General features: G+C 43.7%; 1 protein-coding gene across 3 annotated transcripts in view; it reads left to right on the plus strand.

The window, feature by feature from the left end:
* The window catches only part of FRMPD4 (FERM and PDZ domain containing 4), a 566,058-nt gene that overhangs the window by 109,035 nt on the left and 441,445 nt on the right, over positions 1 to 15,578 (plus strand). The gene's annotated exons all lie outside the window — the stretch shown is intronic.

The following is a 15,578-nucleotide window of genomic DNA, read 5'->3' on the forward strand; positions in this document are numbered from 1 at the left end:
TGGTCTGCAAGTGGGAGCCACCTATGTGAGCAGAAATTTTCTTGTAGCCACAGTAAAAAGGCAAAAAAGAAGATGTAGAGTTCATTTTCATGTTCATTTTCATAACATAACATTGGATCCCAAGTATTTCATCAGCTAATCAATGTAAAATTAATGAGATATTTTGCATTATTCTTTTTTGTACTAAGTCTTTGAAACCTTGTGAGTATTTTTTTTAAAGATTTTATTGATTTATTCATGAGAGACATGGAGAGAAAGGCAGAGACACAGGCAGAGGGAGAAGCAGGCTCCCCGCGGGGACCCCATGAGGAACTCAATCCCAGGACCCTGGGATCACGGCCTGAGCCGAAGGCAGATGCTCAACCACTGAGCCATCCAGGCGTCCTGAAACCTTGTGAGTGTTTTGCACATAGCACATCTCAGTGTGGGCCAGCCACCACATTTTGAGTGCTCAGTTGCCACATGTGTCTGGTGGCTCCAGTAGTGGACAGTTCTAGAGGGCCCACTTTGGTTCTCCTCTAGGTGCTCCTCTTGCCACACTGCAGGGAAAATGCAGGTCCAAGAGGATGTGTCCTCCCCAGCCCATACTCTCCTGCCTTCTACACCAGCCACCCACAAACGGTGGCCTCTGGACCACAGCCTATGTTTGTAAATAAAAGTTTTTTGGGGAACACAGCCCCATTTATATATTATCAATACCAGTTTGCATTCAATGCAGAGTGCAGTAGCTGTGGCGGAGAGAGTATGGCTTATAAAGCCTAAAATAGGCTCTTTACAGGAAAAAATCTACGAGTTTCTGATTTAGACCACATTTTGGATATCTAGGACCTTGGAATTCCTTACCCCAAGTCCTGAGCCTGCTTCCAGGTTCCTAAGGGTAGGGCCCTACCCTGTTCCAAAGAATGGTCAGGTGCGGCTGATGGCAAAGAGACAGGGGCCAGAGGCGAGGTGTGTGGGCCAAGTGTGAGCCTGAATGTGAGTGGGGAAAGGGATGGGACGTGCCCCCGTGAATGCTGCCTCCTTGATGGCATATTGTGGGGTGAGACCCAGAGGAGTCTCCAAGTTTTACATGTGAAACTGTCATGCATGTTGTTAGGAACATACGTTTGTCAAATTAGGATAAAACACGTATTTGACTTAACAGATTATTAGTTGGGTTGGGAACTTTTACATATGTAGACGTGTAGTGTGGGGGACTCTGTTCATGTTCGTGCAAATGTTGAGGGTGAGCCTGCCCAGAACAGGGGTAGAGGCACTGGGGAGCTGGTTCTTTAATCTCACCCTACCTGCCTTTTAATGTAGCCGTACCCTGAGGTAATGAAGCAGGGACACAGTGGGTTGGGATCCTTGCTGCACCGAAGAACGTGCCTGTGGCTTGCCCTGAGGTTCATTAAGCCCATAAACTTTCTTGTCAAGGGGGGAAGACAACCCAAGGGTTTGAGAAGTGCCAGTAGGTCTTTTGTTCACTGTCAAAAAGATACTGTGTCATCACGCAGGGCAGTAATAATTGGCATCGCCCCCTTAGTCTCCTTTTCCAATCTTGTCTCCTTGCTCACATACTGATCTTTCGTTTCTCTGGGTTCTTGGCGCCATCCTGTAGAGTGTGTCCAAATACAATCACTATGGCTGGATTGCCACTCAGTTGCCTGGACGGAAATGCAGTTCCAGTACCTTCTGATCCAGCCAGAGATGCCATTATTGTTCTTCTCCCCTTGGGCTTTGCAAACAGATGTTTTGACAGCTCACAATTGCTTCTTGTGATTCATTTTCTTGGAATTACTGAACCCTGGACCCCACAGGGGTGCCAAAAAGAAGGCTTCACAGTCTGATTGCTGCTCTGTTAAAAGAGAAGGCTTCTTCAAATTTCATCAAAATGAGGTGACCCATCCTCCTTTTTCTAAAAGCTGACTCTGCGTTCACTTGACTGATATGAAGACTTTCAATCCCCCACCACCTTCTGATTTTAAAGGTCACATTTCTGTGCCTCTTAGCAGACAAAATGTTAAGATGGTAGAAAAATACTTGTAGGATTATTCAGCTCATAGCATCATTTCTTCACCACTGGTCCAGGGTACAATGACCTGCTATGGAGCTACCTCGAATTCCAAGATGAGCCTCTTTATTTTCCCCTGGCTTTTTGGTGTCTACTTCCTTCAAATTGGAGGAAGACTGGCTATGAAGTTATTTGTTTGTTTGTTTGTTTGCTTATTTTTGAAATATTTTATTTATTCATGAATGAGAGAGAGAGAGAGAGGCAGAGACATAGGCAGAGAGAGAAGCAGACTCTATGCAGGGAGCCTGATGCGGGACTCGATCCGGGTCTCCAGGATCAGGCCCTGGGCTGAAGGCAGGCACTAAACCGCCAAGCCATCCAGGGATCCCCTGAAGTTTTTTTTTTTTAAGGTTTTATTTATTTATTCATGAGAAAGAGAGAGAGGCAGAGACACAGGCAGAGGGAGAAGCAGGCCCCATGCAGGGAGCCCGACGTGGGACTCGATCCCGGGACCCCAGGATCAGGCCCTGGGCCAAAGGCAGGTGCTAAACTGCTGAGCCACCCAGGGATCCCCCCCAAGTTATTTTTAAGGATATATTTTTCACATTTGATAATGTGGCTAAACCACTTAGAGCCATTAGAAAAAGCCCTATTTTCCTTTGCATAGTTTTGATGATTTCTGTTCTCTTTTTCCTACTGATAAGAAACAGTGCAGACAAAAGGAGATGCATATTGCAGGAGATTCCTGAGTCAGTTGAGTATTTTTTTCTTAGCGCATTTTAGTATAATCTTTCCTGGATACCTTAAAATTAAGGTCTTGCTTTACATTAACATGATGTCCATAGAGAACCATTACATCTGCCAACAGATGGGGTTCTTATACTTTTAAAAGGAGGAGATGAAAAATTGAGAGACCAGATTTCTATCACCCTAAGTCTGTGATTTAAAGCCAGAAGTGTTGGCAACTCATAAGTCTAGGAGAAAATTTTTTGGTCTAATGGACCAGCCATTGGTGCCAACTGGACTCTTAAGGGGATTTGCAGAGTAGGTGGAATTTGATTTTTCTTGTCTCACTCTTTCTCTCTCCACTTCTTTATCTCCAGAGCAAGGATTTTCAACCTCAGCACTAATGACATTTAGGGCAGGATAGCTCTTTCTCGTGGGAGCTGCCCTGTGCACGGTAGGCCGTTTAGCAGCATCCCTGGCTTCTACCTAGTGGATGTCAGTAGGGTCCCCTCCCAGTTGATGGCCACCAAAAATATCTCCAGACCTTGTTAGATGTTCCCTGGGGACAAGGAAGGAGCAAAATCCTTCCCAGTTGAGAACTTCTTCTCTAATGGCTTCCAGCTACTGGGGAGTCCATGCTACCATCTGGAGGTCTGAAAGCATCACACTGGTGATGCATCCCCCAGTGCCCTCCACTGAAATACCTGCTCCAAAATCCGTGTTCTTTTCCCACTAAGCCATGACCCACATAGAAAAGGGTATGATTTCTTTAAAGTGGTTCACACTATTACATGAATGTGCCATGTGCTGAATTCAGACCAATGTACTACATTTATTTTTAAAAGATTTTATTTATTTATTTATTTATTTATTCATGAGACACACAGAGGCAGAGACACAGGCAGAGAGAGAAACAGGCTCCCTGCTGGGAGCCCGATGTGGGACTTGATCCTGGGAGCCCGGGATCACCCTCTGAGCCAAAGGCAGACACTCAACTGCTGAGCCACCCAGGCATTCCTAATATACTACATTTATAAAAGGATTTACTTATTTATGAGAGGGAGAGTGAGCGAGCATGTGAGTGGGGGGAAGAGGTAGAGGGAATCTCTTTTTTTTAAATTTTTATTTATTTATGATAGTCACAGAGAGAGAGAGGCAGAGACACAGGCAGAGGGAGAAGCAGGCTCCATGCACTGGGAGCCCGACGTGGGATTCCATCCCGGGTCTCCAGGATCGCGCCCTGGGCCAAAGGCAGGCGCCAAACCACTGCGCCACCCAGGGATCCCACCTTCTTTTTTTTTTTTTTTTTTTAAATTTTTATTTATTGAGGTAGAGGGAATCTCAAGCAGACTCCCTGCACAGCATAGAGCTTGCCCTGGGGCTTGATCCCATGACTCAGGAGATCACCCAGGAGATCATGACTTGGGTTGAAATTATAAGCCAGAGGCTTAACCAACTGAGCCACCTAGATGCCCCAAAGCCATCTTTTTTTTTGGGGGGGGGTGGTGGAGGGGCTCCACACCCAGGATGGAGCCCAACGTGGGGCTTGAACTCAAGACCTCGAGATCAAGGATGCTTAACTGAGCCTTGCAGGCACCCCTCAACATACTGCATTTTAGAAGAGGAGCTTGTTAAATGAACTGATCTGTTAGAAAAAAAAGAAAAGAAAGAAAGGAACCATTTGTAGCACTACTATTTGTCACTTCGTCTTTTTTTGAGATTTAACAGGGATTTTCTCCAATAGGTAAGGTTATGGAAGAGGAAGCTGAGACAACAAGGAGATTATGTAACTTGAACAAGATCACACAGCTTGCTATAAACCAGACAGGAATGCCACTCTGGTCTCTTGGATTGTAGCCTGGTGTTGAAGGTTATTGTGAAATGTCAAGAGAGTCCTTCTAGCTGCACCCCAACTGCCCCAAGTGATCACTAATACTCTTCCTTCTCTGCCTCCGCCTGACATGGAAAGGCATAGTCTTTCGTGGCATGTATTGTTCCGCGGAAGTCACAGAAACAGTGTTGGAGACGTGAAATTCTAAGAAACTGAGATACGTCAGTTTGAGCTTTATTGCAATTCGGGGGTGGTGGTAATACAAAGTATAATCATTCCAGCTGCTGACACTCAGTAATTTTCGGGATAGGCAGCTCTTTCCAGTTTCAAGCTTCACTTATTGCAAACAAAAGCAGAAGAAGCTCTTCCTCGTACTCCTCTTATAGGAGATCATGACATATTTATTCGCCATCAGATATGCCCTTGCTATGGCACTTTTCACAAGAGCTACTGTGATAGTCCTTATAGAGTGCAGTTGACTAACCTGGTCCTTGATTTCTTGGTTTCTGAGGGAAATATTAAGGTATTCTGTTACATGTTGACCACCTTCCAAATTCTGGGAAAAGTCATTAAGGGTCTTATCTATTTTATGTTTAACAGCTATGAAATTACTATTGAAAATGTACTCTTTGTGTAATTATACTGTAGCAAATTTGGAAACAATGGAAAACAACAAACAATAGAGCCAATTACCCATAATTCCACTGCTCAGTCCTAATCACTGGTGACATTTTGGTGTCTGTCCATTTATTTATTTTAATTAAAAAAAAAGATTTCATTCATTTATTCATGAGAGACACACAGAGAGAGGCAGAGACATAGGCAGAGGGAGAAGCAGGCTCCCTGTGGGGAGCCCGACGTGGGACTCGATCCCAAGACCGCGGGATCGTGACCTGAACCAAAGGCAGACGCTCAACCACTGAGCCACACAGGAGCCCCTGGTGTCTGTCCTTTTAGTCTTTTTTTTTTTTTTTTAAGTTACATACATATATTAAGAAAACAAACCCATTGGAATCATAGTGATCATAGCATTTTTGTGCATACAAGATACAGGTATTTTCTAGAATCCTCATGTATTTGATTTTGATGACTGCATGTGCTCGGTTTTATGTCACATCGTATGATGCTCTAGGTATTTGAATATATTCTTCTATTCAAAATTTTAAACATAGTAGGCACGAATGGCATAAAAGGCATTTCGAGGGGCATAGTGTAGGTCCCTTGTAGTGTCAGATTTTGTCAGGAAAATCTGGGGAAGGTAGAGGGAAGCATGGGTACCTGGAGTTTGGTTTTTGTGTAAGACACAGGTCCAAAAAGGTCTCATAGAAAAAAGCTGGTGTTAACTTTACCAGTTATATTTAGTGGGGCAGCAGGACTTGACTGGGGAAGTGTGGGCAGGGTTGGCTGACAGTCAATAGGACAAGAAGGATAACCCAAAAAGATGAGCCCTTGTTTCCTGGGGCCATTGCTGGGCACTGGTGCCTTGGAGCAGCAGCTGGATGGAGAGGAGTGGGGAAGAGCGATTTGCTTCGTATTTAATGATGCTTTCTGCAGGCCAGAAGCGCCATCCTAGCACATTTATTGGCTATTTTCTCTGTTTGGTGGACCTCCAAGGAAAGTGGGATGCTTCTGAAAGTGTCTGCTTAATAACTGGAAATGTACTGAGAAAGACCATTTGCACAGTTTTTACAGAGACCTAAGACATTCAAATCATCCCCTCAAAAAAACTTTCCTAAGTCATCAAGAAGACCAAAAAAGGTATTATTACTGAGTTACTTAATCGTGGTTAAAATGGGTATGTTGATTTTAGGGCAAAAACCCCCATACCAGTCAAGTTGCATTTTGCAGTTCTGTATATGGTGAGTATCGATATGCTGATCCCCTTGTGTACATCAGTCTGCTCATTTTGTAGGACTTAGTTTAGAATATAGTTTTTATTGGGCAGAGTAACCATATTTAAGTTTAACTTAATGTTGATCATATATATATATGTGAATTTTATCCTGCTTAAAAATTTAAATATATTACACATACATATATGTTAATTTTATCCTGCTCAAATTTTTAGATATAGTAGTTATAAAAGACATAAAAGGATTTGTGTGTGTGTATGTGCTAAAGGTCCCTTGTGATATTATTCTGGGAGGGAGATTTGCTTAGTGACTTAATTTTCAGGAACACACTGTGATACCAACTGGAAGCTGTTTGTCCATGGAGTGAAGTATAATTGGGCATTTACCCAGGTCCTCTGCCACCCCTAAATGAGGTTTGAGAGTTGTTTTCCTTAACATTTTCATTTGGCAATGATGATTTTCAGAGCAAAATAGACTAATATGATCACTAAACATACCTAAACTTCTAATGAGTAGGTTATAGCATCTTATGCATTCTTAAGGTACTTTTCTTGAGAATACCATATGTGAGTCCTCCACTATAAAATCAGACTTCCAGGGTTGACCAGATGTTTCTTTGGCAGGATTCACTGCTGATTCACACTGGAAAGGGAGTATATCTTTGGGGAGGTTGTGGGGTATATTATAGAATTAATGTCATAGAGGAAAGCATAACATAGAAATCTCTTAAGTGGATAGTTTCTGTATGAGTCAAATTGAGTACCCCAGAGAAAGAAAATTAAGATTTCACTAAAGTAGGGCAGCCCAGGTGGCTCAGCAGTTTAGCACCACCTTCAGCCCGGAGCCTGATCCTGGAGACCCAGGATCGACTCCTGCATCGGGCTCCCTGCATGGAGCCTGCTTCTCCCTCTGACTGGGTCTCTGCCTCTCTCTCTGTGTCTCACGAATAAATAAATAAAATCTTTAAAAAAAAAGATTTCACTAAAGTATAGTGAAAATTAAAATTCATTGAAATTAATTTAGTGTCTTTATGCTGTCAGATTTTTACTTTGGCATAAACTGCTTTTAAAAGGAGATCAGGGGATGCCTGGGTGGCTTGGCAGTTGAGCATCTGCCTTTGGCTCAGGGTGTGATCTTGAAGTCCCGGGATCGAGTTCCACATCGGGCTCCCTGCATGGAGCCTGCTTCTCTCTCTGCCTGTGTCTCTGCCTCTCTCTCTCTCTCTCTCTCTCTGTGTCTCTCATGAATAAATAAATAAAATCTTTTTAAAAAAAAAGAGAGATCAGTATCAAAAAGCACAAATACAAACTTTTGCTTCCCTAATTCTCAAGCAAATGGTCCTGCCAGTTCACAGGCCAAAGTGCTGATTGCCTTAATTAAAAAAGAAACAAAACTTAGGGGCCCCTGGGTGGCTCAGGGGGTCGGTGGTCAAGCGTCCAACTCCTGATCTCAGCTCAGGTCTCAATCCCAGGGTCATGAGTTCAAGCCCCGAGTTCGGCTCCACACTGAGCGGGAGGCCTACTTCAAAACAAAACAAAATGGGGATCCCTGGGTGTCTCAGCGGTTTAGCACCTGCCTTTGACCCAGGGTGTGATCCTGGAGTCCCAGGATCGAGTCCCGCGTCGGGCTCCCGGCAAGGAGCCTGCTTCTCCCTCTGCCTGTGTCTCTCTCTCTCTCTCTCTCTCTGTCTATTGTGAATAAATAAATAAAATATTTAAAACAAAACATTAAAAAAAAAAAAACTAAACTAGCAGGGTTGGATGAAGCAGTGCCTCTAGCGTGAGGGCTGTGGAATGGCAGATGGACAATCCAGAAAGTCTATGCTGTACTTAGTTCATGATTCAGGTCAGATATCCCCACTCAGAGCTCTGTTGACCAAGGGCTCCTTGACCTTCACCATTCTGTTGTCTTGCTCCTGCCGGCCCCTGCTGGAGGGAGAGGCCTTTGCTCCTGGAGAGTCCAGCTAGGCTCCAGGCCTACCCTCCCGTTGTCTTCTGGCCGGTCATCAAAGCACCCAGCTACAGTTTTGCTGCCCCCCCTGCTTAAAACTGGCCTCAGGGCAGCCCTGGTGGCGCAGTGGTTTAGCACCGCCTGCAGCCGAGGGAGTGATCCTGGAGACCCGGATCGAGTCCCATGTCGGGCTCTCTGCATGGAGCCTGCTTCTCCTTCTGCCTGTGTCTCTGCCTCTCATTCTCTCTCTGTGTCTCTATGAATAAATAAATAAAATCTCTTTAAAAAAATAAAATAAAACTGGCCTCAGTGGGAGTGCTGATCTGCCATGAAAAGAATAACAATGCCAAACATTACTAATGGCATTTAAGATGGGGTAAAATTGCCTGATGTTCGGAAATGCCCTTTAATGAGTGAGTCACAGTCTCTGCCAGTTCCCTTGAAGACCTAGGAGACCTGCCTGATGAAAGAGCAAGGAGCAGGTGTCATCCACAGGGAAGCTGGGAGAATGGTGTGGTTCCAGGTAGGACAGATAATGTCAGGGTCTGCTGGTCCCTTACTAGACTGTTGACTGTTTTTGTGCTTTCTTTTAACCCTTTCTTCCCTCCCTGTCTTCCTTTTTGAGACTTTAAAATTTTTCTTAAAGTACTCTGCACCCAACGTGGGGCTTGAACTCACAACCCTGAGATGAAGAGTCCCACATTCCACCAGCTGAGCCAGCCAGGTGCCCTTCCTTTAACCCTTCCTTGGTGATTTTCTCTTTGGCCCTAGGGCCCACTTTGAACCCACATGGCTTGATTGAACAGAAAGCTGGGAGTAGCTGGGAGTTTATTTCCCTACATGCGAACATGTAGCTCTTGACCAATGACTGACGGGTGGGTGTAACGCACACTCCAGAGTCTCCTGTGGGAATGAGGCTGACGTTACCTGTAATAACCCAGGGAGGCTCTCCTGGGGGCTCTCCTTCTCGGCCTCGCCTCCCTCCTCACCACATGTTCCTAGGGAGTACTGCCTTTATGGTCACTTGCATGCAAGCCCTCCTTTCAGTATTTGCTTCTGGAGAACCTCGTCTCAGATAGTCGGCCAACACATGTATTTGGGGACTAAAATAGAGCTAATAAGCACTGACCCCAACAATGCCGAGTTACGCGTGGCTGTGTGGCTGAAGGTTGAGGGCAGAAGCTGTAGACAAGAAAAAGAAAGCCTTGATTGCACTTCCAGCTTTTCCATTACTAGCTGTGGAACTTTGGGCAAAGTGGCCAACGTCTCTGAACTTCACTTTCTTTGCAAAATGGAGGAAAAATAGAAGCAAACTCATAAAGTTGGTGTGAAGCTTAAAAGAAATAATACTCACAAACATTTGTTCGTGGCACATAGTAAACCCTCAATAAATGTTAGCTGTATAGAAAACCCTGTTCTTAAGATTCAGAGAAATCCGTAGGCTTAGATAATTCTCTATAGCACAACTCGGAAGTTTTCCGAGACAGAGCAGCACAGCAGTACGTGTACCCATTTTGTAGGTGTAAACAGATGGGCTCAGAAAAGCTAGTGACTGTGTGTGAAGTTATGCAGTTTGCTGTGGTCTGTGACCAGCACCCAGGAATCTGGACTAGTAAGGCACTGCTTTACCTGGGGTACAACTTCTAGGCATCCAGTGGCCCGGCATTTTGGAGATGTGTTTGCTTGGGCCATTGAGTACATTGGATTCCAAGTATGAAAATGGACATGAGATCTTAAGAAATGAGAAATAGTCTGTTACTAAGGAAAGAGGTATAAGATAACACAGTAAGAGTGTGTCCTCTAAGCATTCTTTGAATGCCACAAGCAATAATAATATTTCAATAAATGAGATCCTTCATTTCAGATGATTCCAATCTCTGGTATTGATTCTTCTACCTTAGCTAGAGGAAATGAAAGAGATTGTAGATGATGGTGTTCGCAGAAGCTCTTGAATCTGTGAATTCGAAAATGTCACATGGAAAATGTGAAGGTCATGTGCATAAATTTACATATGATTGAATTTATGTATGTGTTAATTACTCCCAAAGAAATTAAGATCAGACATATGGGAAACCATATGTACTGGGAGGAAAAAAACTCAGGTGTGTTCAGTATATCAAAGCACAGAAATCTCACCTGGTCAGACTGATGTTGGAGGGCACGTGTGAGTCAAGCCTTTAATGCGTAACAGAGAAAAAGTGACTGTATCTCACTAGTTTAGGTAGGACGTTCAAGGGTAGGGAATCTATTTATAAATAGGACTTTGAATAATATATAAAGGACTTCAAATTATATTTGAGATTCCTGGAGGGCTTAAGGCTGCCAGATCTGGGAGACCTCAGCTATCTGTGAGAACATCCAGAGGACAGAACAGTTGGAGTGGGAAAGACACAAAATAATGTCATATCACGTAAGGGGTCTCTATTTTTTGTTTGTTTGTTTGAGGCAAAGTGCAGATAAAAGCAAGACATTCGGCAGTAGAGGAAAGTTCTTCCAGGACTGGGGGGTTTATGATCTGGATGAAGGTATAGGCTTCTAGCTGGGACTTCTGGAAGGTAGAACAAAAATTGGAGGAGGAGAGCTACAGTTAACCAAGGATGTGCTTTGTTACAGCTCAGCTGTAAACAGCGAGAGAGTTGTCCATCACTAGAGGTGTTTCCCACTTAATGAAGATATTCTAGAAAGCTTCGGGTAAAATCTACCTCTCCCTGACTTCTATGAATATTTCATCTTAATTTTCATAATCATTTGTGGTCCTTATAATTAAAACACAGTCAATGTTCTTAATAAGGTATTTTTAAAGTGTCATGAATTTTATACCCTTGTGATTTCTATGAGTCTAGTTAAGAAGCTGTGTCTTGAAGTCAAATAGACTGCATATAATGTCATTACCCTCTACTAAAAGCAATGGATATTAATTATTGATGCTACTTCTCCTATAAAAATGAAGATGATCTTTTTTCAAATGGACAGAATTATTCCAAGCATATTTTTAGTTAAAGTAATTGGAACATGTGTGTGTAGTGTAATAATATCTTCTGAGTGCTGGGGGGGTGGAGACAGATGGAGGGAGGGAGGCACTCCATACCAATAATTATGTCCAGAAACACTTTCTCAAGGATGAGTTGAAGTAAAAGATTTTTTTCTAGCAAACAAAGCACAAGAGATTTTCTACTAGGAGATAACAACTAGAGAGTGTGCTACAGGAACAACGTAATATTATCAGGAGAGCATGTAAATAAGTTTTTCTTCCAGAAAGGGAGGTTCACCATGGAGTAAGTCCAGGTTCCCCATCAGTTCAGTGTTGTAAGTGCAGAGTCAGAATGTGTGTGTGTGTGTGTGTGTGTGTGTGTCTGTGTGTACACACAGTATAGAATATTGTATAGAATATAAATAAAACATAGAAAATATGCTGGTATGGTTTTTCTTGGAAAAGACTAGATTAGGCAAGGTCAAGAGAGTGGCTGTAAAGAGCCAGGTTGTAGGTTCGTAGAAATGATTTAGGTTTTGGAGGAAGAGAAGTACAGAAAGTAGAGAAACAAAATGTTAGAATTGACAGAACTCTTACGACTTATGGGATGTGGGGAGTAAAAGTCTAGCCGGGAGGCCACGATGAGCACCCTAGGCAGATGGTGGTGCCTTTTTGCAGGAGAGGAAACAGGTTTGGGGACAAGACCATTAGTTTAGTTCTGAGACTGATGACAAGATGCGTGTCTGTGAGACGCACAGCGAAGATATCCAGTGGGCAGTGGAACATACTCGTATAACGTGGAAGACATCTGAGGCAACTCACTTTTGGGATCCAGATGAAATTACGTGGGACCCTAATTAAGGCCCAGTTGGAGGCTGCTGCCCTTCCTTCCCATCTCTGGGATTCCTGATGGCAGGGCAGGAGGTAGGGAGGAAGCAGGCATGCAAATTGTGTCCTGCTCATCTTACTGAGTTTCCCTCCGAGTTTCTACTTCCACTAAATTCGTTCACGAGAGTGATTGTCTATTTGTTTTCTCTTGCTCCCCTTCTATGTGGTCTCAAGTGTGGAAGAGTCCCACTTTATCGATAACATTAACAGTAATGATTTACACAAAGCATTTATTTAGCAAACTTGAAGACTTTACATTAGATCAATTGTTTTCTAACCCCCTTGTTTTTCTGCCTTCCTACCTGATTGTTCAGCCGTGTCTTTCTTCTTCAAGACCCTCTGTGTCACTGCTCTCTGGATCCTTCCTGCACACTCTTCTGGGAGTCAGTTTCTCATACTCCTTACATCATAGTACTTTTATTTTTTAATTTATTTTTAATATTTTATTATTTTTAAGTGACCTCTACACCCAACGTGGGGCTCAAACCCACAACCTTGATATCAAGAGTGGCACACTCCAGCGACTGAGCCAGCCCATCACAGCGCTTTTAGCTCCATCCTTACTCTTACCTTTCCCAAGACTCTTCAGTAGCTTCCCCTGCGCTGAGATCTAGGCCCCATCCTGCTACAGCCTAGGACCACCACAGGCAGGCAGATTCAGTGTTATCCTTCCTGGGATGGAGCTGAAAGCACTTCATTTTCTCCTTTACATAAAATTAAAGCAGAAGTAAGCAACAATTTTGATGTTAGGTAACTTCTATTGCATCCAATATTGGGTCTTGAGCTCAGAAAAGAAAGTGGGACGAGGGATACGATATGGGATGACCAGCACACAGGTCATGAAAAGGGGCCTGGCTGGGACAGGTGATGGCATCTAGGCACAAGGCAGAGGGACAAAGGAGGATTGTCAGAGTTTTCTCAACTTGAATAAGGGGAAAGATAGAGTTTTGTTTTGGCCCAAGTCCTATTTGCCAAGAGAACCTTGTGTGGGGGTGGCACGATTAGGGGGGTATAGGACAACTTTATGGTTAGAATCTTAAGGAAGAAATATTGTCAGATTATAGGCCAGGATTTATCAACTGCTGTATTATCTCTGTTTACAGAGTTCAGGAAATATTTTATGAAGCACTGTGTTTCTGGAATAGCAATTCAATTCAATTGGATTTCTGTGGTAACTCAGGCTTTCCTTTAAAGAATTCAGATATTCAATGGATATATATTTATACTGTTTCTGTTTATTCTTAAGTACTTTGTAAGTTTAAAAAATTACAGTATTTAGGTATGCAAAATGAAGTGTTATTCTCCAGGGTAGTTAAAAGGGAGAACTTGGCCATGCAATTGTATGCCTATTCATTAAGGTAGCAAGTTTGCAGATAGAGGAAAGAAGCCTCTTTCTTGCTTTGGTGTCCACCAGAATGGCAATGCTGCATGTGGGTGTTTATACTGTTGACTTTATTTTGTGCAATGGATGTAGAGGGCTGGACAAAGGGCAAAACCACGGGTAGTGGTACTGATGCAGGCATTGCCTGTGTTGTGGGGACTTGGTTCTTTTTTTTTTTTTTTTTAATCTTATGTATTTATTCATGAGAGAGAAAGAGAGAGGGAGAGGGAGGGAGAGAGGGGCAGAGACACGGGCAGAGGGAGAAGCAGGCTCCATGCAGGGAGCCCGATGTGGGACTCAATCCCGGGACTCTAGGATCACGCCCTGGGCCGAAGGCAGGCGCTCAACGGCTGAGCCACCCAGGGATCCCCTGGGACTTGGTTCTTGAAGCTGAAAGCCAAGTCCTATTTTCGTGGGCCAGATCAGCAACCTGACATTGCTAGGTGCACAGGCTAGATCTAGAGGTTGGATGCCAATACCAAGGGCAGGTGGCCAGTTATAATTACATGTGCTTGACCATCACTCTATGGGAAGGCCCCATAGCATGATATGTGGGCAGGTAATAAATGAGATTTCTGAGGTGGTTGGCTTTTGTGGATTTCTAACTCAAACTCCTGGAGTGCTCCTGACAAGCTCCATGGGGATGTTTATAACACAAATCTCAGATGCTTTCCATGTTTCATCCAGAGGTGTCGCTGCCCTACCCACTCCCCTTCCCCAGAAATAGGAGAGGAAGGTAGAACAAAGATGATAGACTAGGTCCCTATACCACCAGCTACACACAACCAGAGCCTATGCCCCAGGAATCCAGCCAGGATTTCCTGTACACTAGTTAGGTCCGTGAGTAGGTAACTGGGACCTGTGCTAATCAATCACTACCTGGGGGGTGAGGCCAAGGTTTGAACCTAATCAAGCATGACTGAGTGACTGTAAGCCTTGAGCCCTCATGGTAGGTGTTTTTTTTTTTTTTTTTAAGATTTTATTTATTTATTCATGAGGCACACAGAGAGAGAGAGAGAGAGAGGCAGAGGGAGAAGTAGGCTCCACTCAGGGAATCTGACACGGGACTCGATCCCAGGACTCCAGGATCATGCCCTGGGCCAAAGGCCCGCGCTAAACCTCTGAGCCACCCGGGCGTCCATGGTGGGTGTTCTTGATTAACCTTGTAGCGGAGATGATCTCGAAGGCCTATAACCAGGAAAAGTCATAAGCAGGTTCTGTAAAAGTAACCTGTTCATAAAGTCCTATTCATGATGGCAGCACCTCTATTTGCGTATACCTCTAGCCTTCTAGCTTTTTATGTCAGGACCAATGCAGAATCTAGTAATTGGGTGAGGTTATTTGTGGCAGAAAGTACAGATCCAGAGGTTCCAACTGTCCTAGGCCACTTCTTCTGGTTAAAAATCTGGTTAAGACTCCCCACTTAAGGGGGCGCCTGGGTGGCTCAGTTGGGTAAGCGTCTGCCTTTGGCTCAGGTCATGATCTCAGGGTCCTGGGATTGAGCTCCACTGGGGCAGGCTCCCTGCTCAGCAAGGAGTCTGCTTCTTCCTCTCCCTCTGGGCTCTTTCTCCAGTAAATAAATAAAATCTTTCAAAAAAAGAAAAGAATCCAGTTAAATATCTCTGCACACTTATAACCCTTTCGTGGCACACCAGTGTACTTTGATATTGTAGGTTATCCCACAATTCTTCCTAATTCCCTGAATCTTTGTTCCACTACTGTTGATGAAATCAAATTGTTATCTCAGTGTTCTCATTTATTTAATGACCGAGGTGTGGTAACTCTGTAAAAATATTTCCCAGTAAAGATGTTCACTGCCAAGTGTTAGAAATACCATCCGGTTTCTCATTTAAATTTTAATTATCATACTACTTGAAATGACTCTTCATCCTAGATGTTTCTTACTTGGTTTACTGCTGTGGTATCTCTTGCCAACATTTTCATTTTCTTTCTGCTATAATTGTTTGGTGCTTACAAGTCATTCC

Source organism: Canis lupus, chromosome X (assembly GCF_011100685.1).
Source record: "Canis lupus familiaris isolate Mischka breed German Shepherd chromosome X, alternate assembly UU_Cfam_GSD_1.0, whole genome shotgun sequence".
Lineage (NCBI taxonomy): Eukaryota > Metazoa > Chordata > Mammalia > Carnivora > Canidae > Canis > Canis lupus.